The following is a 14,172-nucleotide window of genomic DNA, read 5'->3' on the forward strand; positions in this document are numbered from 1 at the left end:
TTTACACCTAGCACACAGATGTCATCCTAGGCTCTCTCTTTACTGTCAACCTGGAGGGTTCCTCCATCTCTCTTTTGTGTTGGATGCTCAGTTTCCAGTATCTCATATCTTCCTCTTTCTTGTTTTATTCCCTTGTTTTGGTGGAGCATATCCTCCAGTACTTCCTGAGAAAAGATACATGGAATGTTGATTTTTTGAGACTTTGCACATCTGAAAATGTCTTTCTTCTATCCCTATCCTTGATTAGTTTTTAGGCTAGGTATAGAATTCTGGCCTGGAAATTATTTTCCTTCAGAATTTGAAGGCTTTACTATATTACCTTCTGGCTTTCAGTATTGCTATCAGAAGGAAGCTGTTCTCTACTCCTAATCTTTTAAATGTGGAAGTAGAGAATCTTCTCTTAGTTCCCAGGGTAGTGACAGTTCACAATAATGTGCCTTGGTGTGTCCATTTAATAATGAAAATAGACAATAATGTGTCTATTTTCACTTACTGTGCTGGGCCCTGTGTGAGTTCTTGAAATCTAGAAAGCTGTTCGTTGGGTCTGTGAAATTTTCTTGAATGATTTTATTGATGATTCCCTCCACTCTACTTTTTAAAAATTCTCTTTAGAAGATGAAACTCCTGGACAAATCCTAATTTAAAAACACTTCTCTTCCATTTTCTGCATCTGTAACTCTAGAAGAACTCAACCCTGTCTTCCAACTTTCCCTTTTTAATTTCTGCCATTGTATTTTCATTTTTAAAAGCTCTTTTATTTTGTTCTCTTCCTATTTTTTATTAGAATCCTATTTCAATTTCATGCATGTCTTTTGTTGTCTCTCTGATGATATTAAGGAGGTTTTCTCCCCCGTCTCCTTACTATTCTCTGTTATCCTCAAGTTGGTGTTTTCTCTGTGTTTTGTTCTTTATCTTTCAGATTAGAGGCTTTCTTCTGATGTCTAGTAAACCTCAGTTATCTTGCATGTATTTTAAAATAGGAAAGTATGAGCTGATTAGAAGCTCTGAGTACATGAGTGGGTCTTGTGGGCTGTGGGCTTCCTTGTAGGATGGTGTGACTGGGCTGTTTAATTGGAGAAACTTCAATGTTGATATCTCTAGGGTTTCTCTAGGTATAATATTTTCTCCCTGGTCCATCATGCTCCCCAGAGGAGACTCTTCCAATCGTCTGTCTGGAGGGCATAAGTCTGGCTGTCAGTGTCCCAAGAGCAGAGTGGTTTGTCATGGTTGGGGTCTTGGCATCCAGACTGCTCATTTTCCTGGAAACTCTGTGTCATCAATAGAGTGCCACTGCGTGCACTGAGCCTGGTGTCCCCCAGTCTAGAGGTGTCTAGTCTGGGACAATGACAGCTTCTGAAACAGCCTTTCAAAGGCTCCTCTTTGTTGTAACTTCTCCTTCACCTCAGCTTCCAGAGGTAACTGGTGCTGCCAAACCCCGAGCCTTTGGGGGAGTTTTCTTTCTGATGCATTTTTCTCAATCATTCGTTTATTTTCCAGCACCTGAAATTTCGTTGTTATTGTCCCCTCTCCTGTTCTCCCATCCAGTGGGTTCTTTCCCTCAGACATTTAAAGAAATCTCATCACTGTTATTGGAGCACCCAAGGGATGACTTTAGCATTGCAGTGGCTGTGCGTGTCCAAGCTGCCATCTTTATGTGGACGTCCTCTCTTCTCACTGACTTCCCCATCTGGAAGCTTCCTGCTTCCAGTTGCTCAGGTCAAAACTCTGGTGCCATCCTTGACTCTTCTCTTTCTTTTATACCTCACATTCAATCACTCAGCAAATGTAGTGAGCTCTGCCTTCAAAATCTATTCAGAATTCACCACTTCCACTGCGACCACTCAGGACCAAGCCTCCATTGTCTCTCACCTGGACGTCGCAATAGCCTCCTCACTGACCTCCCTCTTTCTCTCTTTGTATTTAGCACAGCAGCGTGTTCTATCTGTCATACTCTGTCACTCCTCTTCCTAAAGCTCCCCTGTGGCTCCCGTTTTACTCTGAATGAGAGTCCAAATCCCAGTGAAGGCCAAGGCCTGTGTGATCCGGCTCTACACACCTTCCCAGACACACTGGCCTCCTGGCCACCTCACTGCACACAGGCAAGATCCCCCTCTCTCCCCTTTAAATGGAACTCTCGTCCTCCAGATATCTGTGGGGCTCACTTCCTCATCTCCTTCAGGACACTTGTGATGCATCCTTGACCCTTCCATCTAAAAGTAAACCCTTCCTCACTCTGGGGCCCCCCACCTTCCTTATCCTACTTCATTTTTCTCTATAGCAACTATGGGCATTAGACATATATTTTGTTCTCTGTGGTATCCCCAGCACCTAGAACAGTGCTTGGCATGCACATAGTAGGTGCTCAACAAATATGTGTTGCCTGCAGGCATGAATGAATGATTGCTTGACCTTGGTCCAGGTTCTGGAACTGACCTGGTTCCAGCCAGGAGCTCTGGGTCTACCAGCCCTCCCCTTAATTAATTAATTAATCCATGTTTCCATCCATGCATTATTATTGTTGCCTTGAGGATTAAGATTGCACAGCTAGAAAGTGGGAGAGGGGGGATTTGGCCTCAGCTTGTCTGACTCCAAAGCCCTGGCCACTACCCAGGATGCTAAAAGAAGGACCTTTCCAAGGCCCAAGGAATAAGACCAAGTTCCCTGACTTGGGGTCAGAAGTTAGAACAGAACCTGGCATCAGGTGGCCCTTGCTCCTAAGGCTCCCCTTGCTGGAAGGGCAGTCCCTTGAGAAAGTCCTGCAAGGTCCAGCTCCAGGATGCCACCTCAGGGAAGTTCCCCAGGACCAGGGCACAGTCAGTTGCTGCTTGCATGCTGTGTCAGAGTCGTGAGTGTCCTTCTATCAGGGACACTTCTATCAATCAAGTTTCCATCAGGTTTCTTGCAAATGGCCGCTGCTCTCTGTCCACCTTTAACTGTGAACTTTCCCAGGACAGGGACTGTGTCTTGTTCAGCTCAGTGTCCCAAGAGCCCATGCAAAGCCTGCAGCCCAGGAGGCCCTAGAGGTGCAGATGATACAGTCCAGGGGAGTGGTTTGTGTGCGGGCTTGAGTGGGGAATCAAGCTGTGCCACCCACCAGCTGCAGGACCTGCGGAAGCTCCTCCATGCTGTGGGTCTCAATTTGCTTATCTAAATAATGGAGAGAAAAACAGTCCCCCTTTCCATGAGGATACAATGAGTTAATGGGTGTGACCATTTGCACAGTGCCCGGTGCAGAGTAGGCATGCAACAAAAATGGCTGTGACTCTGAGCCAGGCCTCCCCGGCCCTGGCGCACTCCCTCTGTGCTCCCCCAGCAGTGGCTGCTTCCGTTTGACTTCCTTCTGTTGCCCTGGGCAGCTGGGTAATGAGTTCCTGGTCCCCCAGCTTAGTCCTCTGCCGTTAAGGGGTTAGCGTATCTGCACTCAGTGTTGGCCTCTAAACAGCCTGGCCTTGACACATCGTGTCTTGCCTGCTGGCCAAGCCGGGGACAGTCATCACTGGGGCAACTGAGGCCTCCTTGGTGCAACCACGGGGCAGTAGGCATCAAGTGAAGAGCAGCGCCTGGGGTACCTGCAGGAAAGAGATACGGCAGAAGGCAAAGGCTGGTGGGGTGATGGGGCAGGGCTGTCGGGGGAAGAGGAGGGCTGATCGGGGGTCTGCTCTGAGGATTTAGGGGAAGTCTGTCTTTTTAGTGTGTCTTTAGAAAGTCAGAAAGAGTTTTCTGTAATCAAGGCACATCGATTTCCGATACCAGTCCTCTTTGGCAGATTGTCAGCTCCAGCTAAAGTCAAGGTGGAGGAGCCCCCCAATTCCTTCCTTGAAGCTTTGAGATTTGGGGCTGGAGGCCTGGAGTGGGTGCTCTGATAGATACCCCGATAGTACTTATCTCCTGCACTGTAATTAATTGTTCAACACCTGACTTCCCTCCAAGAGGAAGTTAGAGTTAGATTTATTCAACTTTGTGCCCTGCTTGCATCCAGCACAGTGCCTGCTGCATAAGTATAATGATAATATTAATAGTTATCTTTTAATGAGCACTTACATCAACTCTGAGGTAGGTTCTATTATTATCCCTGTTTTTGAATGAAGAAACAGGCTGAGAGAGGTAAAGGGCCCCGGTCACGGTCACATAGTTAGAGATGGCACAGCTGAGAGGTGGCCTCTCTAAGGCTTGTGTTCTGAAAACTCTGTGACCCTCTGCCATATTGAGTGAGGGTTTGCTGAATGACTGACAGTGATGACCTGTGGTGATGCGTGGTTGTGTCAACAGTGAAAGATTTGAACAGCTCACTTCTGCCAGCTGCAGCTTTTGTCAGGGGCAGGCAAGCCAGCGGTGGTTGGGCTCAGGCTTGGAGACCTATTGGAGATTCAGATGAGAAGGTGGAGACTAGAATGCCGAGGCTCTTTTGCAGCCTCCTTTTTGGAATGCTAGAGTCTGGTTTCCAAGGCAAAGTGTTCTTCTGGCTCCTGTTTGAGCCCTTCCTGTAGTGGAGAAGCCATCATTTTCAGGGATAGATAACATTATTAGAAAACTCCTCCTCGCTTGGCATGGTGGCTCACGCCTGTAATCCCAGCACTTTGGGAGGCCGAACCTCCCACTTGAGGTTGGGAATTTGAGTCCAGTCTGACAAACATGGTGAAACCCTGTCTCTACCGAAAATACAAAAATTAGCTGGGTGTGGTGGCAGGCGCCTGTAGTTCCAGCTATTTGGGAGGCTGAGGCAGGAGAATGGCTTGAACCCAGGAGGCGGAGCTTGCAGTGAGCCGAGATCACACCACTGCATTCCAGCCCGGGTGACGGAGTGAGACTCCATCTCAAAAAAAGAAAAAAAGAAAACTCCTCCTCCTTTCCAGTCCTTGCTTTCTTGCTTGGTTCTTGTTTCTCCCCTTGGGATCCTGTAGATTGAGTGGAATTTACATATTTGTTGAATGAATAACATAAAGATACCATTTTGGGCCTTGGGGGAGTTTAATACACACGAACCTCCCATCCCCAGCCCTGCCTCCAAGTTTCCCTTATTGTTAACATCGCACGTGACCACAGTACATTTGTTCAGACTAAGAAACCAACATTGGTACATCATCATTAACTAAATTCCATTATTTGGATTTTTCCAGTTTTTCCACTAATGTTTTCTGCTCCAAGATCCAACCCAGGATCCCACATCACATTTAGTCTTCACGTCTCCTTAGTGTCTCCTAGTCTGTGACAGTTTTTCAGTCTTTCCTTGGTTTTCATGACCTCGACAGTTTTGAGGAGTATTGGGCCAGGTGTTTTGTAGAATGTCCCTTAGTTTGGGGACGTCTGATGTTTTCTCCTAACTAGATTGGGCTTATGGGCTGTTGGAAAGCGCATCAAAGGGGTAAAGCACCATCTCATATGGTATTGGAAGTGCATGATATCACAGGACATCACTGGTGATGCCAACCTTGACTGCTTGGTGAAAGTGGTGTTTGCCAGTTCTCTCCACTGTAAAGTTAAAGTTCTAACATTTAAGTACTTAACATGCACCAAAGCCTATTATAGGCCTTAGCTCATTTAACCCTGACAACTACCTTGGGAGGAAAATACTCTTACCATGTCCGTTTCACAGTTGCGGAAACTGAGGAATGAAAAGTCAAAGTCACTTGTTCAAGTTGATATAGCTAGTGAATCTTGATCCCAGCAACCTGGCTGTAGGGCCCATGTTTAACCACTATACTGTATATCTGCCCTGGGCTAAGCACTCTCGTTGTCCACCTGGATTCCTGCAATGGTCCCCTCTTTGTCTCCCCTCTGACCTCACTTCCTACCCATCTCTCCTTGGTCACTCTGCTCCAGCCACACTGGCTGATCAAACAATTTGTGTCTAATTACATTAAATTGCATTATATTTTTACTGCTTTTCCCAAGGGCATCACCTGATTTCTCTCTGTTTATTTCTTTCAGATCAATCAGGCCACTAAGATACTTGTATGTAAAAAGATGCTGTTTACATATATGCATACATGCCAGGTGCATTGCTGCCCCAGGGCCTTTGCACCTGCTTCCCCTTTGTTCAGAATGTTCTGTGTCATCCAGGTGGTTTTATTAGTTTGTTTCTCCTCCCTTGGGCCTTTGCTGAAATGTTGTCTTCTCAGCAAAGCCTTCTTCGATCATTTTCTTTAAAATCTTAACCCTTGTCTCCCAGTACTCTCTAGCACTCCCAATCCCTTATTTTTTCCGTAGCACTTACCAGCCTCTGAACATTTTCTTTACTTATTTCTTGATTGACTGTCTGTCTTCCTTAACTAGAATGTAAGCCCCATGAGAACAGAGATTTTGGTTTGTCTTGTTCACAGCTGTGTCCCCAGTGCCTGGCACAGAGCAGGTGTCCTGTAACATTTGTGCACGAATGCCCTGAACTTGCTTGTCTCCAGGATTCCTCAACTGTTGTGTACTTGATGAGAAATCCCAAAGACAGAATCCCACGGCATGCCGTCAGAGACCTCCTCAGGCTGACGTGGGTTCATTTATCAGCACCTTTTGAACTGGGTCATTTGACAGATTACAGGTCTTCTTAATCATCCAGTCCCACAGCCCTGACATGTAGGCTCCAACGGGAAAGAAAGTGGGGCTCTTTTGTTCATTTTTGTGAACAAAATATATTAATAAATACATTGCCTTGCACACACGAAGTGCTCAGAAGATGTTTATTGGAAAAACCACTGAAAAGGGCCAGCATGACATGACCTCCTCTAAAGAAATCTATAAACCATCTCATTTCCTTAGGTTGCTTGGCAATCCCCATAGATTCTTTCTCGAGGGCAACACAGACAGGAGGAGTATAACCTTGGCCTTAGGAACATCCATTTAACAAAATGTCTCTATGCACACACACATACACACACACACACACACACACACACACACACACACACAGAAATGAACAGAGAGAAATCAGGTAAGTCTCTTGGGGAAAGCAGTGAAAATATTATGCAATTTAATGTAATTAGACACAAATAGTTTGCCCTGATCAGAGACTCTGGGGAAACTGTGGTGAGTCTGGTGGAGTATCGGGGGGAATCAAAAACCAGAGATCTTTCTCCCACCTCAGTGGAGGTCACATAGAAAACTGGGGCTCCAGATGCCCCTAAAACCAATACTTGTTGGTGCCCTCTACATGCCGGGAGCTTTACACCAAAATACCTCATTTCATCCTCACCATGGGCATTTCTTCTTTTGCAGCAGAGACAACTGAGGCTCACGGAGGTACAGTGAATTGCCAATATTGTAGAGCTGGCCAGTGGGAGAGCTTGGCCATGGACCTGGCCTGTCTGTCTTCTCCCTGTTCACCCCTCTGGCCCCTTCTCTGGCCTTAGCCTGAGCTGCCTTTTCCTGGGTTGGGGCCTGCGCTCTTATGTGGAAGAGGTTAGCAAGTTCAGATCATGCCAGGGACAGGGGGATGGACTCCATGACCTCTCAGGCACCTCTTGCTTTTCCCTCTTTCCCCAGAATCCCTTCCGGGTCTTTGATTCCTGGATCAGATGCCTCAAGATGGCTGCGCGGGAGGCCCCGTGTCATGGTGTGAGCTGTGACCCCGGCCAGAGCGGCTGCATCAGAGAGAGGCTGGGGACACAGGAGGACAGGTGGGTGAGAAGCCAGGGAGAGACACATTCTGGATTTGTGCATGTCAACCTTGGCTCTGGAAATGAAATGCCTTTTAATTTCATCATCCGCTTTTCTTTTTTCCCTCTGTGATGCTGTCTGGTGCCAGGAGGCCCTTGGCCACAGGATTCGTGTTTAACAAATCCAATAAAGCCTTTTATTTGTCTGTTGCTTGCTCCCTGGAGCTCGGCTGGCCAGGGAGACATTGTCTCATTCACACTTCTCACCTGTGTGCAGGGTAGGGTGCGGTTGGCACCAAGAGCAGGGCTGGCCGAGTGGCTGGGAAAGTCAAAGGCCAGGGAGGCCTGCCCTGGGTGACCCACTCACAAGGAGTGACAGACAGATGGTGCCCAGGGTAGCATCCTGAGACCTGGGCACTGGTCCCAGCTCAGAACCAGCTCTTAGTTGGACCTTGGACAATCCTTGGACACGTTGGATCTTCATTTTTCTTCTGTGAAGTGGCAGGATTAGACTAGGTCAGTGGGCTCTGTCTGTATGTCTATCTATTTTTTTTTTGGCAGAAAAATCCAATTCTCCAAGTGGAGTTGGCTACAAAAATCTCATCTTGGACAGCTCTGCCACTGCTCTGTGCCCTCTGTGATTTTAAAGATGACAGGCTTGTTTCTGCCTTGGGGCTTCTGCACTGGTCTTTTCTTTGTCATGATTATCCTTCCCCTAGAATTCGCTGTGCATCGCTGGCCCTCATCTTGCCATCCAGGGGTCAGCTCTGATGTTACTTTTTCAGGGAGCCTTCCCCGGCCAGACCATCTAATGCTACCCTGAGCACTCCACGGCATTCTGGATCTTACTCCCATCCTACTGTGTCCTCAGCACTTATCACTTTTTGACATTTTCTTGTGTCTTTGTTAATATGTTTCTTGTCTGTTTTCCCCGGTACCTTGCAAGTTTCGTGAGGCTAGAGGTTTAGTTTCTTTGTTCACTGTCTTATTGATAGAAGCTGATACATGAAGGTGCTCAGTAAAGAGCTGATGAATGGATGCATGCATGAATGAATGAATGGCCCATCTAAGACAGATCAAGGTGAGGCTGCTCTGACTTGGAGCAGGTGTAGAGGGCTGTGTCCCTGCTGGCTGGACCACCCCTCAGGACCACCCTCCTCCTACAGTCTTTAAGGCCCCACGCTTCTTAGGGTGTCACAAAGCCAAGTTTGAAAACCACTGGATTGAAAAACTACCTTTTGGGTAACCATGCTCACTACCTGGGTGACGGGATCAATCATACCCCATACCTCAGCATCACACAATATACTCATATAACAAACCTGCACATGTATCCCTTGAATCTAAAATCAAAGTTGAAATTAAGAAAAAAACAACAACACTGGACTTAATTACCTCTAAGACTCCTTGCAGCTCTGAGAACCCATAGCTAACTCTAAAAACAGTGGCACAGACAAGAAGTTCTGGGGTTTCAGAGAAGGGCAAGGTCAGTAATGGCTTCAGTAGTCTCCGAGAAGGTGGCCCCTAAACTGGTTTGGAGATTTAGAGATGGTGCAAAGAGCCCCTGAGGAGGAAGAGAGGAGAAGCAAAGGTTTGGGAGGGCAGGAATTTGGGGCTATTTCATACAACCGTCAGGATTTGGGAGAAATTGAGTTTTGAACAAAGCCAGATATCGGGGGCCTTGAATTCTCAGTGAGACGGTTGAGCCTGATGGGCAGCACGTGGAAGCAGGCACCGATGCTTTGGGCAGAGCAGTGAAGTCACCAGGGCCTTGCATTTGGGCAATGAGGTGGAGAGGGCAGGAGTGGAGGCTAAGTAATAACGAGGCCTGGACCGAGGCAGTGGTGATGGTGGGAGGGATGGGATCCAGGCGAGAAAGAAACAAAGAATGGAGCCAACTGGGCAGCGAATTAACATGGTGGGGAAGGAAGAGAGAAGAGTCTAAGATAGTGCCGAGGTTTCCTACCCATCTGGGGAGATGGTGCCCTTGTTCAGGAGTTGTTGAGTGACTGTGTCATCAGGGATGATTGGGGAAGGGTCAACTTGCAGACAGGAAGCTCTCCCAGCCCCAGGCAGGGAGGGTGAGGCTTCCCAACTCAGCCACATCCCACCTCAGGCTGCTTGGGTAAAGAGGAGCTTTCGCTGAGGGCCAGGAGGTCCTGCAATTTCACCCCCTCCCAAGGGCCCCAGGATTGATGTGCTAATGGTCACCCAGGAGCCTTGGCAGAGAGCAGGGATGAGTCAGGGGCGAGTCATCCCCACTGCAGAGAATAAGACACAGCATGGAGTACAGCAGGGATGCCTGGGCCAGGGGAGCCACCCTTGACTCTGAGGCCCGGCATGTGATGAGTCACGTCTGTGATGCTCTGTGTTTCCAAGGGATCAGGACAAGGCCTTCATCTGCTCACTCTGCAGGTCATCCCCCCAACTGTCTTCTCCAACACAAGCCCTGAGTGTTCCTTAATCCTTGCAGTTCAGACAGAAAGCCAGTTCCCAGGAAGAATCAATTCAAGAGGGAGAGAAGAATTCAAGGGCCTGCTCTAGCTATCCAGGGGCATGCTTTAGGATTTGGAGATGCATGCCTGGAGAGACTGACAGGAATGGAGGGGAGTCTTTGGATCTCTGGGGTGTGTTCTGGACCTTGGGGAAAGTATTCTGGAATTTGAGGACAGATTTTGGAATTCCAGGCTTGTTCCAGCACTCTGGGCTCTGTTTCAGAATTCTCGAGGATGTTTGGGAAGCCCAGAGTGTATTCTAGCTTTCTGAGACATATTTTAGAACTCTTGGGGGCCTACTGGAGTCCTGGGCTGGCTCCCCATCATTCACCTCCTTGGGCTGGGCTTGTCAGCTGTGATCGGCTGGTACACATGGTTACAGGGAGGCAGTTGCCATGGCAACAGTAACCATGAGGTGTATCAACTCCCAGAATTTACTCTGAGCCTGTGACATTTTAGCTGGTGAAGAATTGCAATTAGCTCCTGAGAGTCTGATGAACAGGGATTCCTGCCAACCCTTCCCCCCAACCTTAAATAACCTCCTTTAGACCTATAGATTCTGGCTACCCAATTCTCCCTTGGGCAAATGAATATTCAAAAGCAGCCAAAAAGTGTATTCAAATCTTATAAACTTCCACCTGCCTCACTCCATTTAAATGCAACTGCATCTTCTGTTTTGCCCCATTTATCTGCCAGGAAAGTGAAGGGTAATTCCAGGAGCTGAGAACAGATGCTTTTCCCAAGTTGCTTTACCATCCTAACTGGGGTAAGGGAGGGGCAAGGCTGGCCTCCTCTCTCCTATAAATCAGGCCCCTCGGACAAATCCCACAGAATCCTAAAATGCTGGAGTGAATCTGCTGGAACTGTGGACCAAGGAGGGGAAGTGACATCAGGTACCTTCAGAGCTAGGCCTGGGCTCTCCTCCTCTTCTCCTCAGTGGCGGTTTTCTTAGCCAGGAGGGCAGGGCCCCTGCTGCTGGCTTCCCCTGGGGCTGCTTATCAGCGTAGGCTTTCTTGCCTGAGCCCTTGCGTCTGTCTACAAAGAAGTGTGAAGAACTCTCGAGAATCACCAGGGCTTTACAGATGAGGAAACTGAGGCCCAGAGGTGTTCCCTTCGATGGTTGGTTAGTGGCAGGGCAGGGACCTGAACTTCAGACTCCTGGTTCTCAGCACAGATCCCCTTTTGTAATACTCACTTTTTCCACCATGTACTATTTATTAATGTACTCTATTCATGTATTCATGTATTCATTCACTCTATTCATGTATTCATACATGACTAGAGATCTGTCCATCCATCTGTCCATCCATCCATCCATCCATCCATCCATCCATCCATCCATCCATCCATCCATCAATCCATCCAGAAAGATGTTAAGTACCTGCTGAATGGCCTGCACCACCTTGGGCCTGAGCATGGTAAGAAGCTCACAGTTGTGTCTGCTGGGCCTCCTGTTTATGGTCCAGGCAATCTGGTCCATCCAACCTCATTTATCTCCCTTTCCACCAAACAGACAATCTCCCATCCAGTCTACTCATGCCCACCTCCCTACCACACCGAGTTCCTTCTGGTCTCTGCCCTTTTGCTCATAATGTCTCCCTGCGTAGAATACCTCTGTACCCCACAACTTATCCAAACCCTACTTATCCTCTAAGGCTCCCAGAAAAAGCTCCCTATCCTCTGGGAGCATTCCTGCCCACCCAGGCCATGGGAGCCCTCCTTTTCTGTGACTCTTTGACTAGGAACCACACAAACCAGCCCCTGTTTCTGACTGTTCGGTTTTGTGCCAGTACACTCCCTGAGAGCAGGCCCTGTGCTATTTTATTATGAGCATCGCTGTTGGTATATTTTGTAGAAGCTTTTCTTCAACCCTTATAGGTTCTTGGAAAGAACTGCTGTTACAAAAGACAGCTTAACGAGAGAAAACAAACCAAAGTTTATTAACATGGATATTTCATATCCATATGGGAGACAGCCAGGGAATGAGTAGTTCTCGGAGAGCTGGTTTGAATTCCAGCTCATAGAATATCTTCAATAAAGAACAGTCAATTTCTAGAGAAGTGACAAGACACAGGAAAAGAACTTTGAGTCTCGAGGGGCAGCAACTTGGGGGAAGGTAACAGCTGGCAGATCAAGGTTAGTAAAGCTCATTAGTGCCCATTCCTCTGGTATCACCTCCAGGTGATAGGCATCTACAGTTGTCTTCGATAGTTAACCTTTGTCCTTCCTGGTAGAAGGAGGTCAGGATACCTTTTGTCTTTGTAAATCTATGTTCTGCTTTTAGGCCAACAGAGGGAGGGCTGAGAGTTTGCCGAGTGTTTTCCTGTATCTGCTTTTTTTTTTTTTTTTTTTTTTTTTTTTTTTTAAGACAGGGTCTCACTCTGTTGTTCAGGCTGGAGTGCAGTGGCGTCATCACAGCTCACTGCAGCCTCCACCTTGCTTAAGCAAACCTCCCATCTCAGCCTCGCAAATCGCAGGTGCGTACCATCATGCCTGGCTTATTTCTTTCTCCATTTTTTTTTTAACTTTTAAGTTCAGGGGTATTACATGTGCAGGATGTGCAGGTTTGTTGCATAGGTAAATGTGTGCCATGGTGGTTTGCTGCCCAGATTATCCCATCACCTAGGTATTAAGGCCAGCATCCATTAGCTATTCTTCCTGATGTTCTCCCTCTCCCCACACCCCACCCTCCGACAGGCCCCAGTATGTGTTGTTTCCCTCCTTGTGGCTATGTGACCTCATTGTTCAGCTCCCACATATAAATGAGAACATGTGGTGTTTGGTTTTCTGTCCCTGCATTAGTTTGCTGAGGATAATGGCTTCCAACAAACTCCATCCATGTCCCTGCAAACGATATGATCTCGTTGCTTTTTACGGCTGCATAGTATTCCATGGCATATATGTACCACATTTTCTTTATTCAGTCTATCATTGATGGGCATTTAGGTTGATTCCATGTCTTTCCTATTGTGAATAGTGCTGCAGTGAACATACACGTGCATGTATCTTTATAATAGAATGATTTATATTCCTTTGGGTATATACCCTGTAATGGGATTGCTGGGTCAAATGGTATTTTGGCCTTAGGTCTATCAGGAATCTCCACACCGTCTTCCACAATGGTTGAACTAATTTACATTCCCACCAACAGTGTAAAAATACTCCTTTTTCTCTGCAACCTCATCAGCATCTGTTGTTTTTTGACTTTTTAATAATAGCCATTCTGACTGGCATGAGACAGTATCTCATTTTGGTTTCGATTTGCATTCTCTAATGATCAGTGATGTTGAGCTTTTTAAAAATGTTTCTTGGCTGCATGAATGTCTTCTTTTGAGAAGTGTCTGTTCATGTCCTTTGCCCACTTTTTAATGAGGTTGATTTTTTTCCTGTAAATTTGTTTAAATTCCTTGTAGACTCTGGATATTAGACCTTTGTCAGATGGATAGATTGCAAAAATTTTCTCCTATTCTGTGGGCTGTATGTTCACTCTGATGATAGTTTTTTTTGCTGTGCAGAAGCTCTTCAGTTTAATTAGATCCCATTTGTCAATTTTTGCTTTTGTTGCAGTTGCCGTTGGTGTTTTCATCATGAAATCTTTGCCTGTGCCTATGTCCTGAATGGTATTGCCTAGACTTCTAGGGTTTTTATAGTTTTGGGTTTTACATTTAAGTCTTTAATCCATCTTGAGTTAATTTTTGTATGTGGTATAACGAAGGGGTCCAGTTTCAATTTTTGTATAGGGCTAGCCAGTTCTGCCAGCACCATTTATTAAATAGGGAATCTTTTCCCCATTGCTTGTTTTTGTCAGGTTTGTCAAAGATCAGATGGTTGTAGGTGTGTGGTCTTATTTCTGAGTTCTCTATTCTGTTCCTTTGGTCTATATGTCTGTTCTTGTATGGGTACCATGCTGTTTTGGTTACTGTAGCCTTGTAGTATAGCTTGAAGTCAGGTAATGAGATGCCTCCAGCTTTGCTCTTTTTGCTTAGGATTGTCTTGCATGCCTGGCTAATTAATATTTTTATTTTTATTTTTATTTTGTAGAGATAGGGTCTCCCTATGTTGCCCAGACTGGTCTCAAACTCCTGGGCTCA

General features: G+C 46.6%; 1 long non-coding RNA gene across 1 annotated transcript in view; it reads left to right on the forward strand.

The window, feature by feature from the left end:
• The window catches only part of LOC129051969 (uncharacterized), a 65,919-nt gene that overhangs the window by 16,744 nt on the left and 35,003 nt on the right, over positions 1–14,172 (forward strand). The window contains exon 5 of the long non-coding RNA XR_010138543.1: positions 7,474–7,607. This is a non-coding gene — a long non-coding RNA (uncharacterized LOC129051969). The remainder of the gene's footprint in view (positions 1–7,473; positions 7,608–14,172) is intronic.

Source organism: Pongo abelii, chromosome 1 (assembly GCF_028885655.2).
Source record: "Pongo abelii isolate AG06213 chromosome 1, NHGRI_mPonAbe1-v2.0_pri, whole genome shotgun sequence".
Classification (NCBI taxonomy): domain Eukaryota; kingdom Metazoa; phylum Chordata; class Mammalia; order Primates; family Hominidae; genus Pongo; species Pongo abelii.